Source organism: Malurus melanocephalus, unplaced genomic scaffold, assembly GCF_030028575.1.
Source record: "Malurus melanocephalus ecotype Western Australia unplaced genomic scaffold, MMel_1.1 scaffold_169, whole genome shotgun sequence".
Classification (NCBI taxonomy): domain Eukaryota; kingdom Metazoa; phylum Chordata; class Aves; order Passeriformes; family Maluridae; genus Malurus; species Malurus melanocephalus.
Window position 1 is genome coordinate 433,529 of NW_026623401.1, and position 26,858 is coordinate 460,386.

Genomic DNA, 26,858 nt, shown 5'->3' on the forward strand with positions numbered 1-26,858 from the left:
TGCCCATCCGATTCCACCCCTGCCAGGGCAAGGACAATGTCCCCTATCCCAGGTGTTCCAAGCCCCATCCAGCCTGGCCTTGGACACTGCCAGGGATCCAGGGGCAGCCCCAGCTGTTCTGGGCACCCTGTGCCAGGGCCTCCCCACCCTCAGAGGAAACAATTCCTTCCCAATATCCCATCTCTCCCTGCCCTCTGGCAGTGGGAAACCATTYCCTGTGTCCTGTCCCTCCATCCCTTGTCCCCAGTCCCTCTCCAGCTCTGCTGGAGCCCYTTCAGGCACTAGATGAAGAATCCACAACAAACAATATTTGTTTCATACAAAAACCCTGCTCTGGATTTATTTTTACTTTTGGATATCTGGAATTTTTTATAATTTTATACTAATTTTATGGTTGATTCGGAGACAGAGACAAAAGCTACAGCCAGCAAGAACACGACAATTTAGTGGTACTCCTTAAACACTGACATGGGTCCTAACAAGCAGGGTGTTTGCACAGCTCTCAGCAATCTCTGCTGTGCTTGTCAAGCTGTTACAACTTAAAATATGTGTTARTAAACTTTGACTCTTAAAACACAGATCCATGAATTTTCATTGGGACAAAATCAATATAGATAGCTTTTCTGTAAATTTATCTACTAGATCTATATAAAGTTCATTACAAACAACCCAGGCTTCCAGTTTCATTTTCCAAGTTGCAGCTTGAAAGCAAGTAAGAGTTTTTACAGCATCGCTTACTTTTATTTTTACATCTACCCTGTGTCTCCTCCAGCTCATTTTTCACCTAATCCCATCCTCACCCCAGAATAGCCTCTTCCCAGCAAACCTTCCTGGGAAGCAGAACATGAGTGCTCAACTCCTCTCCAGCAGAGGAAAAATCTGGAGCAGGGTCTCCTCTGTCCTGGATGAATGGGAACTGCCCCCAGGCACCTCCTTTGAAGTCTAACCCTTCATTTCCCTTGCTTTTCCTAATGACCCAAATGAAACACTTCAGGGCTTTGGTGAAATGAAATACCTCACTTTTTTAATTTGTCAAAGAGAGGAAAAAACAAAGAAAATTGAAATTTTACTCGGAATTATTTCCCCTGGTTCTTTGTGTTGGCAGCGGAGTTAGAAAAACAAAACAAACCCAAAGCAAAACACACAAACAATTATTCCAAAGAGGTTCTGCTCCTCTTGGCTGCACTAAGAGAGTTTTCCCAAAAGCTCCTCTGGCAAAGCTGGGTACCACACACACCTCTGCAAACACTGCTACAACAACAGCGAAGGCAAAACACAACTAATTCCAGTCAAAATTAGTGGAATATTCCCAAGGAGAGTGCCAGAGGCTAGACCTGAGCTTCTGGGGAAGATGGGAATTTTGGTGATGATTTCAGTGGAGCAAAGACTGGATTTATGTAACCGCAAAACCAATCAGGCTGGAAAAAAATTTTATAAATATATGTGAAAAGCATGAAAATAGTCACTAAATTTTGCAAAAAGAGAGGAGGCTGGAACAAGGAATAAACCAGGAGTGCTTCTCCATTCCCCTTCCCTTTGCCTGCTTGGCAGCATATCTTGCATCCAGGTGAAGAAAAAAGAGAAAGAGAAGACTGAGAGAGATTATTCCAAGCACCCCACAGGAGACAGAGCTGTGGGAGGTGTTATTCCTGCTCTCAGTCTCCATCAGCACATGGACAGTGTGGATTTGGGTTGAGCAGCTGAGGTGGAGGATTAACACAATATGTGTTTGACTTTGGGATTGTTTCCAAGGATGGGGCTCTCCCTACACTGCCCAACACCAAACTTCCCAGTCAGCTGGAGGGGAAAGGGCTCTTCTCCCCATCATCCCAGGGCTCTGCCATGGATCTGCCCACAGCACAGAAAGAGATGGAATTCTCTGCAATCTTATCTAAAGAGACTTTTTTAAACGACTGAGCCATCTGGTTTATGTTCAAATCCAACCACCTCCCCCTCTCCCCTCTCCCCTCTATCAGGAGATAAGGTAAAAGGAATTCTATTTCCCCAAAGCCCTGAGGGTTCGTTAAATTTTTCTGGTTGTGAAATCTCTCCTCAGGCTCCCCATTAAGGGACTTGGGACAAAACAGCATCATCTGCACGTTCTTGGGAACGTGTGGCTGAGGAACAAACTGGGCAGCCCCAGTTCTTCCTGCTGTCCTGCCTCACACTTCCAGGAGCATTTTGTCCAGAAGAACAAACACCTGGTGTGGCTGAGGTGGGACAGGAGATGAGAGGAGCTGTGCTCTGCTCAAGGCAGCCCCGGGGTGACCCCAACCTGTGTCCCACATCCCTGTGCAGAGCCATCCCATAATAAACTTAAGGGAACACACAATTTCTTCCCTTATCTGGTCCTGTTCCGAAGCACAGGCTGACCCCAAAGGCTTGATTCCAAACCATCCAAGAGCTCAGCACCTTCAGGCCTCATTAAAATTAGCAGAACCTACCTAACATTCAAATTTCCCTGGGGATTCTGAATTGTTCGTCCCTTTTACCTTKCCTTGAACCAGCCTGTGCAGAGCAGCTCTCCCTGTACAACTGCATAGATATATTTATTATTCCACACTATTTAACAGGATTATTTTTAAATTACCAAAATTCTTTGGCCCAAAATTTAGTACTCAATGGTTCTCTCAAAAAAATCAGCATCATTTATGTTGGTGGGACACTGTCACCCAAGCATTTCTACACTGCATCCTTGAGAACAAAAAAAMCCCTTCAGGATGGATCCATCCTTACAAGGCATTTCCAAGGAAAATTCACCCCATGAAGCTGCCTCTCCAACAGTCCAAGTGCTGCTCAAAGAGCAGAGGGCAATGGTGAGGCTTTAATAGCAAAACCAGAGAAAGGAGGGAAGAAGAGTGACAGAAACATTGAAGTTTTATTTTTAAACAACACTCTGAAAAGGAGTGAGGATTAAACAAGAGAACATTGYGCAACCTGAATTTGATTTCCAGGTCTGATTGGGGCTTTTTTCTGGCTGTTTGGGGTTTGTTGTTGTTGGGGTTTTTCTGTTGGGCTTGTTCGGTGGTTGCTTTTTTTAACCATTTTCAATTTGTAAGATCCTGGATTGCGAAAGACAAAAACCCCACCCCCCCGTTCTGAAAGATTTTGGTTATTTTATTTGTTCCTCTTTGAGCATTTTGCAGCTATTTTTAGATGGATAYGGAAACTCTTCCTTGCACCCATTCTCCTTTAGAGCAAAACTGAAATCAGAGGTGCAAAAATCAGGCGTGCAAATTAAGCAAAGTGATCTAAGCAATGAAATATTTTTGCCAAGGTTSGAAAAGTTCAGATTTACTCCATCAGAGATCCAATCCCTTCCCTTCCCCATCAGTTTTATATCCCCRTCATTAATCTTCCAAGAGAGCAAAATGCCTGAAAAACTCAAGTATCCAACATGTGCAAAAAGGGGTAAAGAAGTAAAAAAACCAAWCAGGAAGGAAAAGTTTCAGTTATTCATTTGAAAAACCACGAGCAGGAGCTGAGTTTGAAACCCATGACTAATAAGTTGCCAGTTATTTTAAAATTCACCCAGAACTGCAGCCACAGGCTGTGATTTTCTGCTAAACACARAACACAGTAAGTAGCTCCTTACTGGCCCTGCCTCTGGGCTGCAGCAGGAGAATCAGCATTTATTTTGTAGCAGAATCTGGCTTTTGGGTGCAGAGCTCTGCGATATCCACAGGGCTTCACTGAGCACCTGGATAAAATCTCAACTTCCCCTCAGCAGCGGCCAAATCAACAAGAGGGAATACAAGAATGACCCATGAAGCACATTTGTGACTCCAAAGCTGATCCTTTGCCATCTCTTTCCCCTCAATTTGCTCAGCATTGCTGAATTTTCCAATTTATGGGGCACTTTGAACAGTGGTGTCATTCAAGTTCTAGAAATAGAAGTCCCTGTGTCAAGCTGAGGTTGGCAGTGTACTGCCAGAGAATAAACTAGTAATTAATACTCCTGTTTTGGATTCATAGAAGATTAAAATTATTAACAAACATGTCATTTGTAATCGCTATGGAGAGGGTTTTTACTGCCCTCAAACAAATGGAGTTAAAGGATTTTCCCAAAGCAAAGTTTGTGGCAGAGCCAAGAGCAGGAATGAGGAATTCATCTCATTCACCCCTATTTTGTGCTGGTAACTCTCTCATCAGCTTTCTCTTCCCACTAAAACCCTCCTTTGGATCTAGAAGGAAACCACACATCCTCTGCAAAACCATCTACAGCATCAGGCAAAGATTTTAAAGGTGAAGAGCAATTCCCATTTTCTCCTGGTGCTGCAGAATTCTGCTCAAGCCTTATTGGTTCTGGGTTGGCAAATGAGCTGATAATAGAAAAACCATCAATATCTCTTGTGTAAATGGTTTTTTACCTGCCTATTTCCACCCCAGCCTTCCCCAAGGCTTTGCAGCCTCCCCCTTCCCCCTCTCCAGAGCTGAAGAACTCCAGCCCTGGGAGTTGATGTCAGGATCAGATTATGACAGCATGAGTCATTTATTAAGATTCCAGTAAGCTCTTTAGCAGGTGCCTTGAGACCTTATTTTTCAGAGTCTCATTTCACATTCAGACATAAGTACATTTTATTGGTTTACCATAAACTCTCTGCCCATTGTTGCTGCTCTCACCCTCTGCTGGTCCTGGATCCACAGAGCTGTGTCCCCTCCCACTCTCACATAACACCTCAGATTAATTTAGATTTCTTTAAAGCTATGCAGAGATCTTATTTTCTCATGTATCATCAACTATTTTCCCCCTGTATTTTGTCCCCCTGATTTCTGTTATTTACACCCCTCCTGTTTCTGCCCCAGCTCCAGGATATTGGTTGGTGGCTACCAAACCCAGCTCACTCCCCTCTATTTTTAGCCAATTTGTAATTTTATGCCCCCACATTTCTTTCAGCTTCTCATTTTCCTGATAGCCAGGAGCACAGAAAATAGAGAGGCCCAACCACACACCCTCCTACTCCAGAAAGGACAGAAWATATCCTAATGCTTCATTAAAGCTTAATCATAAACCCACTTCCAAACTTTCTAATATSCATACCAATATTTCTGCCTTTTCTCTGTAGAAAATAAGGGATAAAAGTGGAATTTGAGGCCGTCTTTATGAAGGTATTGAATCCCAGGTACTTCTAAATGTGAAACCCAGTTTTTCTAAGCAGTCCTGGTCCTTTTATTTTTCAGCAAAGTTTATTGGCCCAAATCTGTGTCAGACTCATGGAAATTTATTTGTGCTTGAGCCTTAAGGGGGCTGGGAGTGGACACAGGAGAGGTTTCTGAACGTGCCTTTTTGAAAAGTCATTTATCARAGCTCGTCATTTCTTCCCAGAATCCCGGATTTAACTCCAATCCTGAAATCCAAAACCCAACACTCTTTCATCCAACCAAACCAGCGACTTCCTCTCTCYCTCCCAGGAGATTCCAGGCATTCTGCTGGGGCTGTATGTTTGGATGGGCAGGGCAGTTTCGTAAGGGGAAAAAAAGGGATGGCTGGAAATGCCAATGAGATTCAGACAATCTTCCCTAACCCAGAATGCATTCAGAACAAAAGCATTCCAAGAAAGACTGAATTACTGGAGCACATGGCAATCAAAAAGGAAAAAAAAAAGGTAAAAAAAGCTGCTATAAAACTCAGTTATTCTGTTAGCTTCCATGGTACTTACGCTGATTTACATTTAATATCCAGTTTCTATGTGCATCTTCTTGATGCTGCAGCGAAAAAAGCCTCCCATTTTCACTGAAATCAGGAGAGTTCTGCAAATCAGCATCAGCTGCTGATACAACCCAGACAAACCAGAGCAATAGTACCCAGAAAAGAAAGGAAAAAGAAATTCATGTGCTGCACAGTGTTTTGACAGAACCCTCACACCAAGAACTGCTGCCCCAAATATGTGTCTGCTAACAAAAGCAAAGGGGATAATCAGAGGGAGTGTGAAAAAATGACACTTTGAAGCCCTTGGCCTCCCCTTCACAATATATACAATTCCCAGTGCCTTCAACAGAACCTTCACATAAATACCAGAGTCGGAACTGGCTCCTCACACAAATGTTTGTGCATTCTATCAAGTTGGGCTAAAGCCAACATTTCTTATGGAAACATTTCTGGTGGTCCTGGACAAAGARCATGTTTACTTTATAGGAGATATAGCTAAAAATACCCTGTGCTCCAGCCTCCAATTATCTTGTTTGGAATAGTTTGAGGCTACTCAAGGTTCGTTGCTGTTATTTTCTTTATTATACAGTGAAAATGTTGCTGCTTTTCCTGTAATTTGAAAAGCAGCTATTTCCAGGTTTGCCATCTGCGTTTGGACCTCCCCCGCATGGATAATGAGATCCAGGGTGAAATTTTCCAGAGTGCCCATCTCCCRTTTTCAAAAGCAACTTAAGGCAGAGATCAGTGCTCTACTGGAATTACACAGGCCTTTTAAGTCTTCCCTTAATCCCACTGGCTCTGTGTTCTACTGCTTTTCAAGCTGCTTTTGCAGCCACTCAGATATGTAATTATTTGCACAACCAGTAGCAATTAACAGCACACCACAAACAAGGGGACCTGATCCCACAAACTTCCTCCAGCCTCCTCCCCAGCCCCTCTGCAGGGATATCCTTTGGGATCCATCCCACACTTGGACGCTCCATGTGAGGATCTGGTCTCCATTAAGCAGATTTAAATAAAACACAATTTGCTTCCAAAACACTTTCAGGGTTCCTTATCAGTCTCTCCCCTTCTCCCAAAGAATCATCCACCTCTCTTTTCCAATGAGCTTTCCCAGCCCCAGCACYGTAGTGAATCAGTTCTGGGTGAATCACTTCCCATGTGCAGCCCTGCGTGCTTCATCCCRGAGCAGATTCCCACAGGCTTCCCTCCCTAATCCTGATGACACAGAGCTACCCAAACAAACCCCGGAGTTTCCACGTGGAGTTTCCACAAGGAGTTAACAGCAGGTGTGTGCTGAGGTGAGAGGGGTAGTGGAGGAAGGCTCTGGTAATTTTACAACTCTGACTTCCTCCACTGTGAGTCATCAGCCATGCAGAAGTAATCCAGCTCCAAAAGCAAACCCAAAAGAGTGGGATGTCTTGGGGGAACGCTGCAGATCTCAGATGAAATGCCTCATTAAAAGCTCACACAAGTTAATATTTTACAGTCTCTTCTGCCTGTAATTACCAGAGAAATCAGAGACTCTGCAAGAGGCCGGCTGTGTTTGGAGGAWGCACTTTGTAAACTTCTCTGTCTCATAATCAGCTTTCACAACACCTCTGAGGAGGCTGAGGGAAGACAGGAGGTGCTGGTTGGGCCCTTTGGGTTTCTAGTTAAATTTGGRGGCTGGTTCTGTACAATAAGAAAAGAAAATTCTTTGGATCAGAGATGTGGAAAAAGCTTCAGCTGAAATATATTTTCTTCCCCCACCTGAAACTCTCAGCAGCAAAAAGGAAGCTGTGTATGGGGCCTACCTGAAAGCCTCCTTTCTTCTTGTAACTCCCCAGAGCAGTGGCAGRGTTGTTTTTAGGCTGCCACTCGCAGCAGAAGTCACTCCCTCAGCCACCCCTTTGGCCAAGATAATTATCTTATTCATGGCAGCCCAATTCTGCTTCCCTAAACTASAGATTATGGTTTAAAAAACTGAAACACTTTGAGGAAAGGGGGGGGGGGAAGATTATCTTATCTTCCCTGTGCTGCAAGAGATGAGGGATTCTCTCCACCAAAAAAGTGATTTTTCTGTGGGGCTGCTGTCTGCGTACACCATTTCCCTCTCTTCTTCACTCTTGCCTGCCCTGGTGCTCCTGGAACGAGGATGGCTAATTCCAACGCTGAGCTCTGACTAATGCAGGATGTGTGGGAGAGCAGCTCCATGAATAAGAGCTCTCCAAAGCCCCAGGATCACGCTAAGTCACTCTTATCACCCAAACAGGATCTCAGCCTGTGCGTGCACAGGGGCCTTCCTGTGAGGGTTTGATCATGGCTATTGCTCCGTGGAAATCCAGCTGGGGTGACATAAAATGCAGCAGGAAAAAGCAAGTGGTTGCAATGAACATAAACAAGTATCTTATTTTCATGTAAATGTCAGTAGTAATAAAAGCTTGAGGCAAGAAGTGATTAAAGAACAGTCCAGAAAAAAAAAAAGGCATGAAAACAGGTCACTTTTCAACCACCAAAGGACACAGAATTGTTCCCAAATGAGATGTTTTTCARAAGTTTTCCATGAGGTGTCCACTACGAAGAGCTGAAAATACCAACTGCATCCAAGCTCACATTTAAGGAACAGAGAGCCATTTCAGGTACCTTTCCTGTGTCATATCCACCTTCCCTGCCTCCAAACTTAAAAGAATATCTGATATTCACATCCTGGGAACCTCACTGCATAAATGCTTAAAACAGATCTGGAGCTTGCCAAGGAGAGGGAATGAGGAGGGAAGCAGGCTCACAGGTAAATATTTGTACTTGAAAAGGCCAGAGCACATTTTAAAGCTGCTTTTGGTTTTCATGCCAACCTCACCTTGCCTCCTGTCAACCATGGTGACACAGGGGGACAGGCACCTGGAGTCTCTGGCAGCTGCTCTAGGGGGACAGTGTCACAGCCAGCCAAATGCTGGGAAATGGCCAGCAGAATTCCAGAAACAAGGGATGTTTTTCTTCCCGATTTCCTTGCTGGCCCCTCCTGACTGGTGCCTTCAGTGCCAGGCACACAGGAGGTGGGCTGGGCTGCRTGTGTGGTTCTGGCACTCTCCAAAGGGGCAAGGAATGCTGGCTGGGAATGCTCTCCTCCCCTCTGCTCCCACTCAAGCCTCACCACCACCTTCCTGGCAATGCCAGGTAAAACCTGCAAGCTCTTTGAARCCACAGGAGAGATCCCTCCTGGCCTGAGGAAACATCCCAACACCCCTCTGCCTTGCCCTGAACGGAAATCCAGAGAAGACAAAACCATTTCCAGTTCTTTCAAACCCTTCAGTGTTTTCAGCATTGTGCAAGTGCACAAATAGATCTGTCCAGCTCTGTGGTGCAGCCAGGATGAGARGGACACCAGAACTCTGCATGACAGCCAACACCAACATCCCAGCGCTTTGATGTCACCGTGAGACCCCCACCGCTCGCTCCAAATCAAAGCTCTGGGGCAACTTCTGAGCAAGCCATAATCACTGGGCAGCTGAAATGCGGGCAGGAGACCCAGGAACACCACCCAGCTCCTYCAAACCAACCCTCTGAGGCACAGAGGGGTAACACTCAATTATGGCCTTTTTCTGTCTCCTCTGGGGCAGCAAAATGCACTTGCTGGGTGCCTGGGTCAGCAGTGACTCAGACAACAGAGGGCTTTCCACTGAATCATCCCCAGTTTTAAGCACCCTCCAGGTTGTGTTGATGGGAGATGTCTCACTACCTACACCTTCCCTAAATACTTCCTGGGCTGTCCAGGGCTGGAGAGTGAGTGACACAGCACCAGAGCAAGGGTGTGAAGAGCAGGAATCCTCTGGGAATACTGGAGTGCTGAGAACAGGAATAATGGCCAAACACAGACCCAGCAGCACTGCTCCCTCCACAGCATGTGAACATGGAGAGAAACTACACAAAGATAGGGAAACAATGGGATAAGTCACAAATATTTGACTTCACAAGTCAAGACAGTTTTCTTTCCCCTCCCCTCGTGACTAAGCCTTTGGTCCACACACCCACTCCATCCTCAAAAAAACAACTCCATGAAACAAATGTGATTACTCTAAAATACACAGAGGAATGACCAACCACCCTCCCCCTCACAGCACTCAGCCTATTTACTGAGAGTCTGCACCGTCTGCTCGATTTGTAACAGGATCCAACTCCCCCTCTCCATGAGACATTAAACACCAGCGAGTCCAATTCCTCTCCACCTTCCTGATCCCATTCCCAAACCTCTGCAGCCAACATCGTTCTCCCGGATGAACTTTCTGCAATCACTCCTAGCTGCTTCCAGGGAAGGACACTGCAGTGTCCAGGGTGCCAAGTGACCCAAAGCAGCACTCAAAYCCATGGCAGGGGCTGTGCCAGAGGCTCCTGCCTTTTCCTAGGGGAGAGCACTGTGAGCGTTCCATGCTCAGCCTCTCAGCATCCCTGAGCCAGTGAGCTCAGGCTTTGTGCCATGCCTTAATGGGTTAAACTAGCAGAGGGGAGATTTGGATTCCACATAAGGAAGACATTCCTGCCCCTGAGGGTGGGGAGGCCCTGGCACAGGGTGCTCAGAGCAGCTGTGGCTGCTCCTGGATCCCTGGAAGTGTCCAAAGCCAGGCTGGACGGGGCTCGGAGCAGCCTGGGACAGTGGGAGGTGCCCCTGCCCATGGCAGGGGGTGGGATGCGATGGGATTGGATTTAAGGTCCTTTCCCACCCAAACCATTCCATGATTCTGTGATTCTGTACCTTCCCTGCAAAGTGTCTCTCTGTGCTGGCCAAGCACCTCTGGGGGAATGGCAAAGCCACTGCCTGACCTGCAGCCAAACRCCAGGCACAGCCCCATCCTGGCAGAGGATCAAACCTTCGTGCTGCATCAAACCTTACTCTGGAAACCCACTCACCATCCAGAACCCTGCKCCTGACCATCCCTGCTAGCCTTCCCAGCCATTATCTGTTTGATACATTTTCCTAAGCAAAATTTAAGGAATGCCCCCCCCTCAAAAATGTAAACCTCCGAAGCAAGTGAAGATCTAGCCCTTCTTTTTCCTTTTAGCAATCAAAACAACTTGCATGTCCTTGTGTCATCCCAGCTAATCTCTTCCTCCTCTCTGGCATATCAGATAGATATCTCATTCCTCCAACCCATCAGAAAACATAGCTGCTAAAATTATCACTCTGACCTATCAATCACCCTCCCCTCTTACACTGTCCCATATCTTCTCTGAGGTATTAAGTTCAAAAMCTTGTCCTCAAGGCACTCCAGCCCTCTTTTATAACACACTTGAGAGCTCATCCCAACTGCAGCTTCTYCCAAATTCCACATCCAGATTGGACATCCCCCACACGCTTCCGTTGGGTTTCTCCTTCCCTCCTGTCTCAGCCCCCTCCCTGTTTTTGCAGCTTTCAGCATTACACTGGTGTAGAAATTCCTTCCAGCCCTGAAGAGATGGAAGGATGATCCTTCACCATCTCATTTTCTTGGGAAGGCTGATTAAACTGAGAACAACAACCAGGATCAACACAATGAAAGCAGACAAAAAGGTTTGCAGGGAGGAGTTAGTGCAAAATTATTGAAGTAATGAATATAGCCCATGGTTCCAGTTTTCCCTGGATATTCCCAGGAGTACTGCCTTGCATCTTTGAGCCTGCCAGCTCCCTCAGAACAGGGACAGCCTGTATTTTTCCCCCCTCTTCTAAAGCAACAAGCACGTTCTTGGCAGCTAAATTATTAATAAGGAACAAATGGTAATTGATTTATAGATGAGCCTGAAAAAAGAGGATTTGTATTCTTCAGTCTTTTAACCACCATGCCCACATGGCTTTGTGCTGGCTCCATTCCCTCCAAAGTGTCCCACCCAGACCTGWAACACAGCACATCCAGCCCCAAATGATCCATGGTTCTGTGACCCCTTTACCTCTGTTGTATCTGACCCGCTGACCAGATACTGCAAAACAGAAACAAAGTGCTCATTGTTCCCCCTGTCTCCCTCTCTTCTCAGCCAGCAAAAAAAGCTTAACTGGATTAGTTCTTAAGATTTTATTTTTATCCATTGTGAGCTTGTGAAAAAAAAATACTCATGGAAAAGATGAGTTTTGAATTCAGGCTTTGAATATGCTGAGCTTGGGGAATTAGCTCTCAGTGCTGGTGGAAAGTTCCACACTTCTGGCCCAGGACTYCACACCAGAAGTCTCTGTCCTGCTCCTTTGAGCACGACTTTCTCACATTTCAGCTCCAACACTCCAGCAACAATCTGCACTTTGCTGCCTGACCTGAGGATCTCCAGGAAGGTCTTCCCCCTGCCCTAGATCTGTGCTTCCTTGTCAGACAGACAGGAGGAGCGGCCCCGGAGAGCAGCTACTCCCCAGACTGTTCTGTTTATTGTCATTCCCAGCACCACACACACATCCCACTGCTTTCACAACATTCCCCACAACTTGTTTGGCACCGAGGACTGATCAGCAGCCAGCCTGCCACAAACTCAACCTTGCTGAGGCTTTACTGAAAGCAACCCAAAGTTTGTTTCTAGAAACATTATGGAGATGACATGTAAAACACACAGCAATGCTGCTTAAAGGCTGGCTGAATCCCAAACAATGGGAGCTCTTCCATGAGGCAAAAACAGACCTTCAAAGGCTTGTGGGCAAATATACTGTCACTGAATATTTTGTCAGGGAAGCAAGAGCCTAAAAATACACCAGGAGCAGATAATGCAGTGAGACAGCCCGGCGCACATCCTGCCTGCGCTCTGTAAACACCCCGATGCGAGCTGGCACCATTGTACAAATCAGGCCACCCATACCAAAAAGTAGGCCAATGGCTGGTGATAAACTGCAGCCTCCATCCCAGAGCCCCCGTGCTCCTCACCCCAGAAATGCCCCTCTGTTTGGGAACAGTGGTGGGAAGYTCTGGTGGGAACACGGCTGGGCTGTCTCAGGAACCAGGAGACGTGTCAAAGGGGGACTTTGGGGTCCCATCCCTGCCCCCAGAGCTGCACCACGTCCTGCCCACAGCAGGAAACCAGCCTGGGGATGTGCTGATTCACCACGGGCTTGTAATTCTGAAAACACCCCTCCTCCTTCTCCTCCTCCCTGCCAGGGAAGGGCTGTTGGTATCTCCTTTCTCTCAGCACAAATCAAAGATAAAGCACAAGTGCCCSGGGTAACCAGAATACATCATATTCTGCATTCCTCGCTTCCATTTGCAATATTTGGGCTTGAAGGGGAAAATATTTTGTTAAGCATAAATGAGAGAATGGTAAAAGCCACATCAGATTGAAAAAAGTGCGGCTCTGGGGACACAATTCTCCAACAGAGCAAAGTAAGATTAATTTCTTGTTCTAGCAGATAAAGCTTAGCTARATTTGGTAATTAAACCCAATTCTTAAGATCTTTGGGTTATTTTTAAATGTTTTATTCTTATCAAAATTGTCCCCATTGCTCTCAATGCTTTTCTGTAAATACATATGGCAGGTTCCTCCTGTGGAAATGTGGAAGGGCTCTAGAAACACTCCAGGAGTTCCAAAACCACGAGAACAGATACCAAAACTTTAAATCACTAATGCAGTTATGCATAACAGTCCCCAAATCAAAAAGTAGCCCTAAAGAAGCCCTGGGCAGACCACAGGAGCATTCAGACAGCKTAATCTGTGCTCAGAACCTGTGCCCAGAGCTATGGAAAGTTCTTAGGTGGCAGAGGATATCCAGAGAGCGAACAAAGGCAGGCTCCCAAAACCTGCCCGGTTTGTCRCCTTCCAGGAGAGCTCTCCAGCTGAACCTGTGCGTGCTCATTTGCACATGCAATGAATTCAGCAAATTCCAGCCCGGCCCTTCACACCACGGGCTCTTGAGGATACCAATTGTTTTATGGCAGCACCCACTAATCCCTGCTAAACCCCACCCAAATATCAGGGCTAATACACAACCAGCAGAGAAGAGAAAGTCCCTGGCCCAGGAGATTTCCATTTCCAGCAGGATGAACAGGTAAATGGGATGGACAGACAGGAAGGAGCAGTTATCCCGGGAGCAGTTCCTGTGTACCAGGGTGTGAAGTGGTTTCGTGGGGAAAAGAAATTAAAAACATCCCCAGCCCATTCTTCCTGCAGCAATTAATCAGATTTCACTTTCAAAACACGGGTGCTAAAGTCCAGATGGGCCAATCCTGGGAAATATTTGGTTTCTTTTCATGGGCAGGGAAAGGAAAAAGGRGAAGAGACATGCACAGAGCTAAAAATATACATTTTGCTGAAAAATCGGTGGCATCAGGAAGAGGAAGCTGTGGGGAAATGTGTACATCAGTAAAGCAAAGAGCACCAATCCTCTTTGCTTTCCTCTGCTGATCACCCTTGATAAATTATCATGACTCTTCAGGGATCCTTTTAAAATCTGTTTTTTATTATTACTCCTATTTTTAAGGACGGTAATATTGTCTCTGCCTTTAAAACTTCCACAAGGGCCACACACTCCCACACAGAAGATTTCACTGCTATAAATGCTCTGGCTGCTCAGCCAGCTACTACTTAGCAATAAAAAAAAAACAGCATGGATGGCTACAGGAGATATTCCACTGATAAGGAAACCACACAAAAAGRTGGCATTGGATTTTCTTGAGCAGTTGATGTTAAGAATAAAAYAAAAATGAAAATAAAATGAAATAAAATAAAATAAATTTAAATTAAATTAAGAGCTGAAAGGCTGGAGCAGGGGCAGGGTGCCCAGTGGGGGAATCCTTCCCTGACCAAGGCTGGTGCATTCCTGACTCACAAGTGAAGGTGCATCCAGGGGCTGTGTCAGGTGCTGGCTTGGCAAAAGCATTTCCTGCTAATGGTTTCTTAATTGTTTTCTGACAGACGTGCCACATTCCCCAGAGGGCTGTGGAGCCCGAAATCTGGAATGCACGGTGCCATTTGTCACAGGGGGTGYGGGGCAGCAGCCACCTGCTCCCCAGCCTGGCCATTCCCACCTGCTGATGCGCTTGGAAAACTCCGAGTGAGGAGCCCAGAGAACGATCCCTRCTCATCCACGTCGGCATTCCAGAGCCCTTGGAATGTGGGGGCAATCGCTGGATTTTGTGCATCAGCTCCAGTGATTTCACTGTTCAATCCAAGCATGTCCTCAGAGGGCCCTGCAGAATTCCTGGATGGAGGCAGAGCTTTGCTGTGCTCAGCTAGGATGAAAGAGACTTTGAAATCTTAAAACACTGCTGCTCTCTTAGATAATGAAGTGTTTTAAAAAATAAAAATAAAATGCTATTTCAGCCCCAGCAGGCAGTGCTGTCTAAGGTACCTCAAGGCAACAACTATGAATTCTGATTTAAAGAGAATATTCACCCCACTCTGCTCTAAGTCTAGCTGAATAAAAGCCAACTTATTTAGCATTTTGCTTCCTGCTGCAGAGATTTGACAGTGGTAGGCCCGGCCTGTGAGATGAGGAAAAACAACCTGGAATATCACGTGTCACTGCCTTTTCATCCCATGCAAACCTGGGCTCAGCTCCGGGGTGGGTGCAGGCACTCTCCTTTCACCTCAGCTTTCAGGCACAATGAATTAAGAAGGGTGGGTCTTCACTCAAAGCAACTTTTCTTTAGAGCTCTGTATTCATCAAATCCCTTCAGAACAAGTTCATTTGAATGTGTTTAATTTTACTTGGAGACTGATAATAGCTGGAGTGTATTGCATCATCTTCACTAGAACAGTAATGCCTTTTAAGTTTCTTTTTAGTTGCTGCCTCAGACATGCCTTAGATAATTTTGTTGGCCAACTGAGGACTAATGCAAGACACATTCTATGAATAAATGCAYTTCCAGAGCCTCAGTCTCAGAAGGTGATTTTGCAAATGGCCAATGTGCAGTGCCTGCTTTGAAGTGTTCCTGGAACTTAAAACCACTGATCAAATTCTACCAAAAAAGGCTCAGAGAAATGTTACTTCAGACTGGGTTTATCTTTCCTATAAATGCAAACTACTGCATTAAAACCAGAACTTTCCCCTATTAAATGTGCACTTTCACAGCTTGGGAGTATTTAACTGAGGCGATTAAAGTCAACATTTCATTTTCTTTCTTGGAACAGTTGAAAAAACTTCAAGCCAAAGTTTTCACCGAATGGAAAAGGTAACTTCGAAAGTCTTTTCCTTAAAAATAAAGGATGAAGTTGCACAATGCTGTGTGAAGGACCCAGTGACACAGTTAAACCAATCCAGGCTGCTGTGCTCTAGCAAGGATTTCCCAGCCAGCAGCCTCCTGTTTTTTCTTTATCCAAAAGGCTCCTGGARCTTCCTCCATGGCTAAGGATCCAGAGATTCCTGCCCTGGTGGTAGAAATCATTGCACAAAGTCCATGGAAAAAGGAAAAGAGACTTTTGGAGCTCTCTGGGAGTCTCTGGGTGCTCCCCAAACYCCCAGCAGGGCATTTACTCTCTTCTTTCAACACACTTAATTTGACTGTCCACCTCCTGAAGCAATCCTGGCCCAAGCTTCTCAAGGCCAGCTGGGTTTGTACTTCACCAGTCAAATCTCAGTGTACTCTGCCCAAAATTCAGCACAGCAGAAAATGCACCAGGTTCTTCCTAGCACAGCACTCTAAAAATGGTCTGGYGGATATTTTGGGGAGGGAACGAGAATGGAGCCTGGTACAAAAAGGATTCATTACATTTCTTCTCTGAGATTATTTTGCTCTGCTTTGTCACAACATTAAACCACCCTGACTTACATTTTACCCAGAATATTTACAACATGTGTGGTAAAATTAGTGATATATAATTTTGAAACTTGATTACTTTCACATACACACACATTCCTTTAAGATAAGATTCCTTTTTTAACAGTGAAAGTCCCAGGATTTTCCACATGCACAAGGTTGCAGAACAGCATTGCTGCAGGTGTTACTGCAGCAGAATGATGGCACTGAGCCCCTGCACTGCTTCAAGGAGAACCTTAAAAAATCCCACCAAGGGAAGCCACAAAAAAATCCACCAAAGCAGCCAAAAACGTGGCAGATCAGAAGTGCCTTCCTTTAAATCAGCAGACATTTCAAAGAAAGCACACAATGGTGCTGCCAACTCGCTCTCTGAGGAACATTTTGTTTTAAAGGCTGTTTTACAAGGAGGTTGTTTTCTCCTTGTCAGGATCACAGGAATCCTCAAGACACCCGTGCTGAGAAGTGTCAGCATTGCAGAGGCTTCAAGGAGGACAGGAGCCTTTCAAACACCTCCTCGGGGAAAMGCCACCTGGGCTCTTTCCAGCAGTGGTGCAAGAGAGCAGTTACTTCACCTCTGATGGCATTATTCCTTGGGCACAKGCCTTTGCTGCTCTCAGTTTGCTGTGGTTTTCCTAACATTAGGCTTTTATAGGAGAGTTTTGCAGCAAGTTTGTGGGAAATGACATCACCAGCCTCAAGTTCAATCGGTTTAATACAGAAAGCTGCCTTCAAAAGCGCTTTAAAATACATTTTTTGATGGTTCTTTCATATTTGAAAAAAATGTTAGTGCATCCAAGGCTGTAAAGTTACATAAAGAACTTCCAATTCAAACATCTSAACACTGATTCATATTCATTCTCTGTGCTGCTAATTAACCACGAGTTGACTGCCTTCAGCACTGTGTTTATTTTAGCARTATGGCTGTCCAGGACCCACCTTCCAGAATGCAGCAATAACCAGGCTCCACAGAAAAAACAGCGACGTTCGCTGCTCCACTGGAAAAAATTCCCATGGAATCAGTGGCTTGGCTTCCACCAAAGCACAAAAGGTAACAGGCTCTGCAAGTCTCCCCTTCCAAAGAGTKTAATATTTCTCAAGAAGCTGATAATGATAATTTTGGCCTCTCCAGAGATTAATCAGGTTTTTCAATACAGAGGAGAAGGTGAGGGGCCATGTGGACCAAGCAGGAGAAGGTCAGGTTGGAAAGGAGGCTCAGCTTTCCTGCTCCATGGGTGAAAAAACAGCCACATGTCACAATTTGTCCCCAAAAAAAGCAACAAAATCCCTAGGGAGCACAGAGTTCCAAAGAAGCCCTGTGGTCCAACATCTGGAAGCGGAAAAAGGCACAAAGCAGCAGAGACAGGAAGGCGAGAGGCACAATGGGCGCTCTTGAAAGCAGCGAYAAAACGTGGCTCAGAAAGGACAAACCCATCTCTCAGCACTGGGGCTCTGGACAAGAGGTTTTGGAGATGATAAGTCTGAGGTACCCTGAGAGCAAACTGCCCTGCCAGGAGCTGCACGCTGGGAAGGAGGGCTCAGATTCCCTGGCACTGAGTGGGTATGGAAGGATCTGTCTGGAGGAGCTGGATCCCACTCACTCCCCTGTCATTGCACTCCCTAATTCTCTTTATTCCTCCATGTGGATATTAAACATTCATTCCGAGGAAAAGCTGCCATGCAGGATGCAGAAAGAGAGCAYACTTTGACAAAACCATGGCTGGGCGTGCTTTGTTTCATTTCCAGCATGAACTGCTTTGAAAATGGCATTTCATGGCAGGTTATAAACAATGAAATCTTAATGACTGACTAAGAAGGGTGATAAATGAAGGTCAGAGTCAGAGCTTAACTGATACTAATGGCTCAGCAGACAGAAGTTATAGAATATTCCGAGTTGGAAGGGACCCAAAAGGATCGTTGAGTCCAACTCTTAATTAAATGGCCCTTATAGGTGGCACAATACCAAAAATAGCGAAGTATATRTTCTCCATTGATGAAAAAATGCACATTTCCAGTCATCATGCCCAAAAGTCACAAAGTAAAAGCAACTGGCTTGGCGAAAAAAACAAACTCAAACCCCGAAAACAACAAATAAAGAACAAGCCCTGTGAAAAATCGATGGTTTGACCTTGTCAAACTTGTGGGCTGCATGTACTCAACCCCTCCTTGTGGGACCTCATTCCCAAAGAACAAGCTCTCCTTCATGTGGGGTGTTACTGATTAAAATGATTTAGGAAGACATATTTTATTCTCCTTGTTCTTTCTCCCACCAATTGTTCCTTGTGTTTTGGTTCTGTTTATTGAGGCATTTCACTCTTAACCATGACCCAGCTCCAGCTCAGYGAACGTTTGGGCTCCGTGCTATTTGCTGGTAGGCAGGGAGCACAGTGCTGGGTTTCAAACTGGCAGAAATCCCATGCAGAGCTTTGGGACTCTACTCTCCCCCCATTAAATTGAATTAAAGTGTGAATCTTGTGATCATCTTTTTGCCAGAAGYCTGCAGCAGTATCACTAAGGATGGCTTTTTTACCATGATAAATTAATTAACRTTTATAACTGATATAAAGTTAAACTGGCAGACAGTTACCTTGGAGAACATCACTAAGGCACAATACTCCATAGTAAAACTCTGCTTTCTGGGGACATTTCCAGGCTCAGTTAAATTTTTAAACAGGTTGAAGTTGCCCAGAAACCAGAGCAACACCGAACCAGCTTTGTAGGGAACAGCCTCACTCCCTTAGCGGGAAGTTGGACTAAACCACCTCCAAAGGTCTGGTCCCTTGCAGCYCTGTGGGATTCTGGAATCTCCTTTTCAGTGGGGACTGAGTCCTAGGGCKCCCAGCAATGCTTTCCAGACCAGACACCCACTGCTCTGACCCAGGCTRCTGAGGCAGAGCCTGTCCCCCTAASGATCCTTCTCTCTCTGACCTGCTGAGAGAGGGAAAAGGGATCAAAAGCGAAGGCTTGGCAAGGATTGAGCACTCTCCCTGGTTTCTCCACCAGCTCAATTTTGAGTCCCCACCACAGTCAGCCTGAGRAAGAACACGCTCCAGGAGAAGCTGCAAAATGCTCAGATTTAGCTGAGTCCTCCTTTTCACATGCCTTCCCGTGCCTGTTACTGTCACAGYGTGGTCCTGCCCATATGTGCAGGACAAAAAGCCATCTGAAGCACCAGATCTTCACCAGCAGAGRTGCAGTCAAAACATCACACGCCTCCGGTGGAACTCCCACAAAACTGAGTGGCAAACCAGGACACAGACTGATAAAAGCTCCTCTGTACTGGGAGGACACCCTCCCATGAGACAGTTATACAAAATAATWGACCAAAATAATTYGAGTGAAGTCATTGAGAGRCCAAATATTTCACCAATAAAATTTWAAAAATACTCAYGATTCCAAAATTTACCTCACTGGCTTCACTTCTTTGCCTTCAAAATACCTTACCAATTAACATGTTTATTTACTACTCTTATCCTCCTCCTAATCTGCCCACRATTCTTGCAAGTCAAATTTTGAWTCTTTTTCTCCTCAAAATCAGGATKAGCTCTTTTTTAATAAATTTAAGTAATTTAGAAGTTCAAGTTGAAAATCCTGCTTGATCATCCTCATGCAACCTGCAAGGTATCCAATGCTTTTCCAACTGCTAACATTCCTCCTGGYACATCCTCCCCCATGAGCAGGAAGTATTTTCCACCAGATCAATCCTTTTTTAGCCACRGCAGGAATCAGTTCAGGTTTTAGGTCAGCTTTCTCTGTGAGCTCTGTAGTTTGCTTCTTCCCATGCCCTGCTCTATCCCCCAAAAGAAACATTGTTCATCATGCTGAAATTCTACACAATCTTTTCAAGAGCATTAAATTTTCCCTTCTTATACCATTACACAAGYACCCGCAATAACCTGAAAAAGAAAATGGTATCTTAAATGTAATTATGCAATTCTGTGGCCCTCATTTCATCAGACACATCCAAGAGTCTAATACACTTTCACTCACTTGTCTCAGTGCCCCAAGGAATAATTTGCTGTTTCAGAGCAAGGAAGCTGAGGCACAGGGACACTCACAGACCTGGAGGATGATAAGAACAGAAGTGCAACTCTCCCAGTTCCCTTGTGCCAGATGTGCAATGCTGTTCCCGTATCCCACCTTTGGGCTCTTTGAAAAATTAACTGCAACAAGAAATAATCAACTTTATCTTCTATCTTGCAGTGACAAGACAGGAAATTCTTCATAATAACTTGCAGCAGTAAAGATTAACATTTGTTATATATATTTTATTATAAATTAGACGTTTGTAATATTTTCCCTGCTTGTTACAGTCCTCCCGCCTGAACCCTTGGAGCAGAGTGTGTGTAGATCAAATGTGCAATCCTGACATCCTCCTTCCACAGCACAGCCACTGCTGTGCATCAGCCAGAGCCTAGGACAGACACACAATCCCAAAAAACAACTCCCTTGCTCCTCTGTGTAGCCTTAGGACTTAATCCAAAGCTCAGAAAGAGTTTGGGACATGCACACAGGCTTTGGATCAGGCCAGTCATTGTCTGTGTATAATTTGCTTACTATAACTTAATGAAAAAAAAAAAAAAAAAAAAAAAAAAAAAACCCCATAAAAAAATCTTCTCACAGTCCAGTGCTTCCACGTCATTCCCATGTAGCTCCAGCAGTGGATTCTGTGAATTGCCCTTGACCAGTCACCCTCTCTAGGTCTCTCACAGGTCACTGGGAAAATGAAATACTGACTCGTCCCCTGCAAATTTTCATGTCTGTCCCATCTATTCTATGTGGTTTGGCAGAATCAAATTCATTTTGAATGAGTATGGAGTGAATCTATACAGCAGAAGTCTCTTATTAATTGGCTGCTATTTCAAAGAAGAATTCTTTTGGAGCGTCTCTTGTGGGAATTCCATGCRCTCAGCCTGTGCAGGAGGCCTCCAGGGTTACATAGAGAAGAGCTCCACTGGAGCTTCTCCAAGAAAGCAAACACAAAACCAATTTGAAGTGCCCRCATTGCAGCTTCATACTTCACAAAAAAACCTTCCTCCCTGCTGACCAACAGCACAATTTACCCACCAAGGAATCACTAAAACACACGTGAAGCACACCCAGTGCGAAACCACAGGGTTTGGACAACCTGCTCAGAGTGGCACCACTGAAACCGAGGAGTTCATAGATCTGTGGAGCCAATGTTACAGCAGAAAGACAAAGGGAAAACCCTCCCCATTACCTTTCTACCCTTTCTGAGCAGATTGCTCACCCAAAGCCTTCTAAGACAGCTGGATGACAAAAGCTGAGGCTGTACAAGGCTCCCTCCTCRTGGGGATCTCACGGGGACTCCCCTCCTCTCCGAGTCAGTGACTCCAAACCACCCAACCCCGACCTCAGGGGTCCAGAGCAGCTTCACTTTTACACCCCACATTACTCATGTGCAAATTCCAGCCCAGGCCACAAACACCTCTGCACCTTTTGGGCTGCCCTGGGGTTTGGGGTTTTCTGGTCAGCCAAGCACACCAGGCTGCARGCACAGCTTCCTCTAAAAAGGGTTTGGCTGGAAGACTTTTAATAATTTTAAGAGCATTAGTGAGAAACRCCCACATCAATTCTGGTGAAAAACCAAAATACCACTGGAAGTGACAGGAGACACCAAAAGCAGAAGGGATCTTCTGGCTTAAAAAAGATCTGTAACGTGCAGAAGTGACAGGGGAGGTGAGGTGAGGTTTTGCCAGAACAAGGATTTAGGGAGGCTCCCAGGGGTGAACAGAACAAAGAACAGAGGGCAAGCTCCTCCCGTGGGTCYAAACAGCCCCCTCTCATCACTCGGGGGGAAAACTGAAGTTCTGGCCTGGAGTTCATCTCCCCTTTCACAATTTCCACCAGCGTGTTGGGAAGAAGGCAGCTGGCACACATCTCCCCCAGAGGCTGCCAAGACACAAGCAAACACTCAAACCTCTGATTAAAAACTGCTCCTGAAGCCAAAACTGAAAGAGTTGTAGCACCTGTGAGAAAGGCAACTCTCATTAACTCAAGAATTTCCCTGCTTGTTAAGTGCTACATTTCTTGACATATTTCAAGTGCAGGGCCAAATCATACCAACATCTGTAACCAAACTCCAAACTAGCAAAAAAAAAACCACTGAAAAACCTCCCCCCACACATATGCACACCAAAACCAAGAGAGAACAATAAGAACAAACTAGCAAAAAAAAAACCACTGAAAAACCTCCCCCCACACATATGCACACCAAAACCAAGAGAGAACAATAAGAACAGAAAAAAATCCATCAAACTATCAGCCAGTAAGATACAGCAGAAATGTTTAATGTTGTTTAATAAGAAACATGTATCAAGTGAGATGATTTATAACATAAAAATTGAAAAATTTATAAGAACAACAGAGTATTAATCCCCCAAAGGGGAGGTATTTTGCTCATATACCATCTCTGGGGAAAAAAGAAACCAAACCAAGAAAACTTGAGGGTTTGGGGAGATTTCTAGTTTTCTGATAGGCATCATGTATAATAATTTCACAGCTTGGATGCATAAAATGATGATTTWAGAGTCTTTTTTCCCAGCATTGTACAAACTACATAGGGAACAGCTTCAATTTTAAATAGGCTGGCACCAACCTTCCTCTTCCTGCTCTGCTAAAGACTCCAAAAATTGGATAATATTACATAGAAACTGTGTTGCAATTCCTAGGCACGTCAGGGTCAGATAAAGTTCACTCTTCCCTTTGAACTCTCTTGCCTCTGTGGGCTATAGTCAAATTCTCRGTGTTATTTTAACATGGTTTTTAAAGTTTAATTTCCTTTTTGTGGCTTTGCATTATTAACATCATTGACGTTAAAAGCGATAGGCAGGCCCCTTTTCATCTCTCAGAAAGCAGGAAAATATTTGTGGATTCCTCCCCCCAAAATTAATTAAAAACTTGCCTCAGCGACCCTCGATAGCTGCTGCACGGAAATCAAGAGGAGGAATCCTTTCTCCCTTCAGTGGAACAGGGATTTCTCTAATCCACTTTTCCCAGGATGTTTAGCAGAGCAAGGAGTCAGTGTTCATCAGGAGCGTCCCTCTGCTGCAGCCTCATCCAGAGTGTCCTGAATTGGCTCCCTTTGGGTCTGAGTCTTGGTATTTGACACACAATTTAAAATAAAACAAGTCCACTTTTAAACAAGTCTCACTGTTGGAGCAGAGAAGAACTAACCAGAGCAAAAATTTGCCAAGTTCTGCTTCAAATCACCATCATCTCTACCCACCTAAACCTCTTCATGCCCTTCTGGGAGTTGCTACACAGATGTAGTTTGGTTTCTGCTTTTTTATTCCCCCTGTTATTGGATTCTACACCCTGGGATACTTCTGTGGGGAATCTAACACCAAGTTAAGRCAGGCACTACAGCTGGAAATTCTGGGCACCTGGCAGAGAATAGCAGGAGAGCAGAAAATACTGGATCCAAAGGGTCACTTCCCAAGAAATGTCTCAGTGAGCCAGGCACTGGGACTAACCTCAGCCAGGCATGGAGCACTGAGCTTTGCTTTTTAAAAGAAGCAATAACAGCAAAACAACAATATGCAAATAAAGTTTTTAAAAAACAAAGTCAGCTGGAAAACAAAATTCCATCCTCAAACAAGTTCTAYGCCTAACCTGTTCTTTGTTTTTTCATGTACAACTCTACCCTCATCTCATATTAATGCACTGAAATAACCTGAAAAAATCAGGTCAGGTAAGTGTGAGTCCGAGAGRGGCTGGTGAGCCCTCAGCACTTGGGGTAAAAAACAAATATCAAGGTGCTCTGTCAGAGATGCTTCTAAAAAACTCTAGGAATACAGTTTCACGAACCTAATTTTGCAGAATTTGATTCCAGAACAGAAAGAAAACCCCAAACCCAAAACCAAACAAAAAAGAACCCAACATATAATTCCAGTTAAGATCCTGGAAGSTTTTCTGCAGCAGCCACTACGTGCCCTAGGAAAGCAGAAATCCATCTAACTCTGAAGCACTGGAAAAAAAAAAGTCACTTAACAGACCCAAGTTAGCAAGGACAGTTTGATGACAGTTTTTCCGTGATGACAGGCTTCTAAAAGATATGCCAGTTACAATAAATATTTCCAAATTAGATATCTGGCATTAAGTCGAGAGAGCCAAAGGCTTAAAGATGTCACATAACATAAATGCAGCTCTGTTTAATTTGCAGTTTCTGAAGCACTGAAACCCTGGGCTTGCTCTGTTTTCCCTTTCCCCCTCTCCCTTTTTTTGATACGCCAAATCCATGACCAACACAAGAAACTTCTTTTGCTGGGCTGTGACTAACATTTATCATTTGTGTATAAAGTAGCCATTATTCACCCAAATGCGAATTCAGCAAGTGCTTTTAAAAATCACCCACCCCCCAGCAAGAACCGCAAACCAAACAGCCGCCCACACCCCGGCTGGAGCAAGGCTCTGCATTCCTGAGCGCTGAATAACAGCAGCCTCTTTGAGTCCAGGCTTTCTTGCTGCTCCTAAAGCTTGGGAGAGACCTTCCCCTAGTGCAGAATCGATGCAGCAGTGGCAGCTTGGGTCACATATCAGCACTCCCCTTAACCGCTTGCTAAGTGTGGCTTAAAGATACTCCTGATGGCTTTTTCTTATTGAAAAAAATAATTAAAAGGAAAAAAAAATCAGTTTTTTTTGTAAAAAGTAAATATATGTCTATATATATATGTGTGTGTCTAAGCAATAAAGGAAAAAGACCCTCATCTGTGTCACTGAAAGACTGAAAATGAAAAGAGATCTCAGATGCAGCTGCTGGGTGATCCAGCTCCAAACTGGTGCCAAGGATGATGCCACTCCTCGTCATTGATCCGGGCAGGAATGCCAACCCTGACACCAGAAAGGGACAGACGCACCCAGAAGGGATTGCTTCACTCAGCAGGAACAAGGCCCCTTATCCCGGGGGGAATGGGAAGCCCAGAGGGACGGGTTTGGATCCCAGCTGGTGCAGGAGGGGCCGGCATCTGTCCCGGCTCTGCGGCAGCTTCCCGGCACTTCTGACCCCGCTGCTCCCTGCTCAGCCCAGCTCCCCAGCGAGGCCTCCCCGCAGGGCTGCACAGAACACAGCTCTGGGGACTGGGGCAGCTGCTTCAGCCCAAACCGGGAAAAATATCCTGGGAAAGGAGCAGCTCCCCGGGCTGGAGAGCAGGGAAGGCGCACGGAGCCTCCGGCAGCTGCAGAAGCAATTTGGGGCAGAGGCCCCTCCTGGAACTCCCCTCAGAGTTAAACCGCAAATATTTCCAAACAATGAAATCCAGCCACAAATAAATTCTCAACAATACGCAGAGAAATTGCTTATGTTTGAAATCACTTCTTTACCTACCCTGAAGTTGAGTCAGTTCTCAACTTCCATTTGCTCTGGAGGCTGGGAGGCAGCCAGGAGAGCCCAGCGTGTGGGATGGGAATAACAGCCTCACCTCAGAGTCCTGGAAATGCTGATATTCCACACATAACCTTCCCTCCACACCTCCAGGGCTGTAAAGGGAACGCCTGAGAAGTTCTGCTGCACACAAAAGTAATTTCCAGATTGGCCATTTATCTGGCAGCAGCTGGATTTGAAGATMTTTACCAGCAAACCAGGTATCTCTTTTGAATTTAAGTCCAGTATTTTCCTTTTTGCCAATATTAATGTAACATTTCCATKCTATGAAGCAGTCATGGAGTAAACCACCCCATTAAAACACAATCTGCATATCCACTGAATTATTTACTAGGCTGGGGAAAGCATCAAATGCTTTGGGGTTGCTGCTCCACTCCATTCATGTTATGTTTAATTTGATTGGACTTTGATAATTCTTTGAGGCAAAAAAGGCAAATAAATCCAATACTAAAGACACCTAAAAATGGGATTTCCATTTTGAGTAATTAACTGAAACTGGGTAAAAATTAGTAATTTTTTTACTGCAGAAGGTAATCAAACATCCTRTGCTGGAGCTGTATCAAGGCCCAGAGATCTGATTTTCTTTTTGCTGCCACCTTTGCCAAGATCTTTTCGGGAAGGSCTGGAAGCTCCTGTGGTGCCTCACACGACAGGAGGTACCCAAGGTGCTGAGCCAGTATGATAAATTCTGTATTGCTAAATCCACTGCTTCCCTGAAAAACCTTGAATCACACTCAGGACTCACTTGGCCAAGGATGCCGGATGTTACTTTCTGCAAAACCTGTCACTACCGCTCCCAAGTCAGCAAAAAATTGCTGGAAAGAAACAAAATCCCCCCAGGCACTTCCTGGGATGGGAACATTTTGGCCCACTCCCCTTCCTCCCCTCACCTTTGTGTGCCTGAATGCGAACAGTCCAGGAAAGAAGGACAAAACAATAGAAAATAAAACTTTTAGCTACTGTAAAGCCTAGAATTTTACGTCCATAAATTAGAATCCAGGCCTCCCACTACAAGTTATTTTGGCAAATAGAAGGACACCTAGAGAAAGTGTAAGTGGGCAGAAGAAGAACTCTTGCTGGGTTAACTGAGTGAAAGGTTCCAAGGAAGTTCTACTCTGCCCGAATTGATTGAGTA

At 45.1% G+C, this 26,858-nt stretch overlaps 1 protein-coding gene across 1 annotated transcript in view; it reads right to left on the bottom strand.

Annotated features, from left to right (window-relative positions):
* SMAD3 (SMAD family member 3) overlaps positions 1 to 26,858 on the bottom strand; it is a 68,794-nt gene that overhangs the window by 19,778 nt on the left and 22,158 nt on the right. The window lies entirely within an intron of this gene.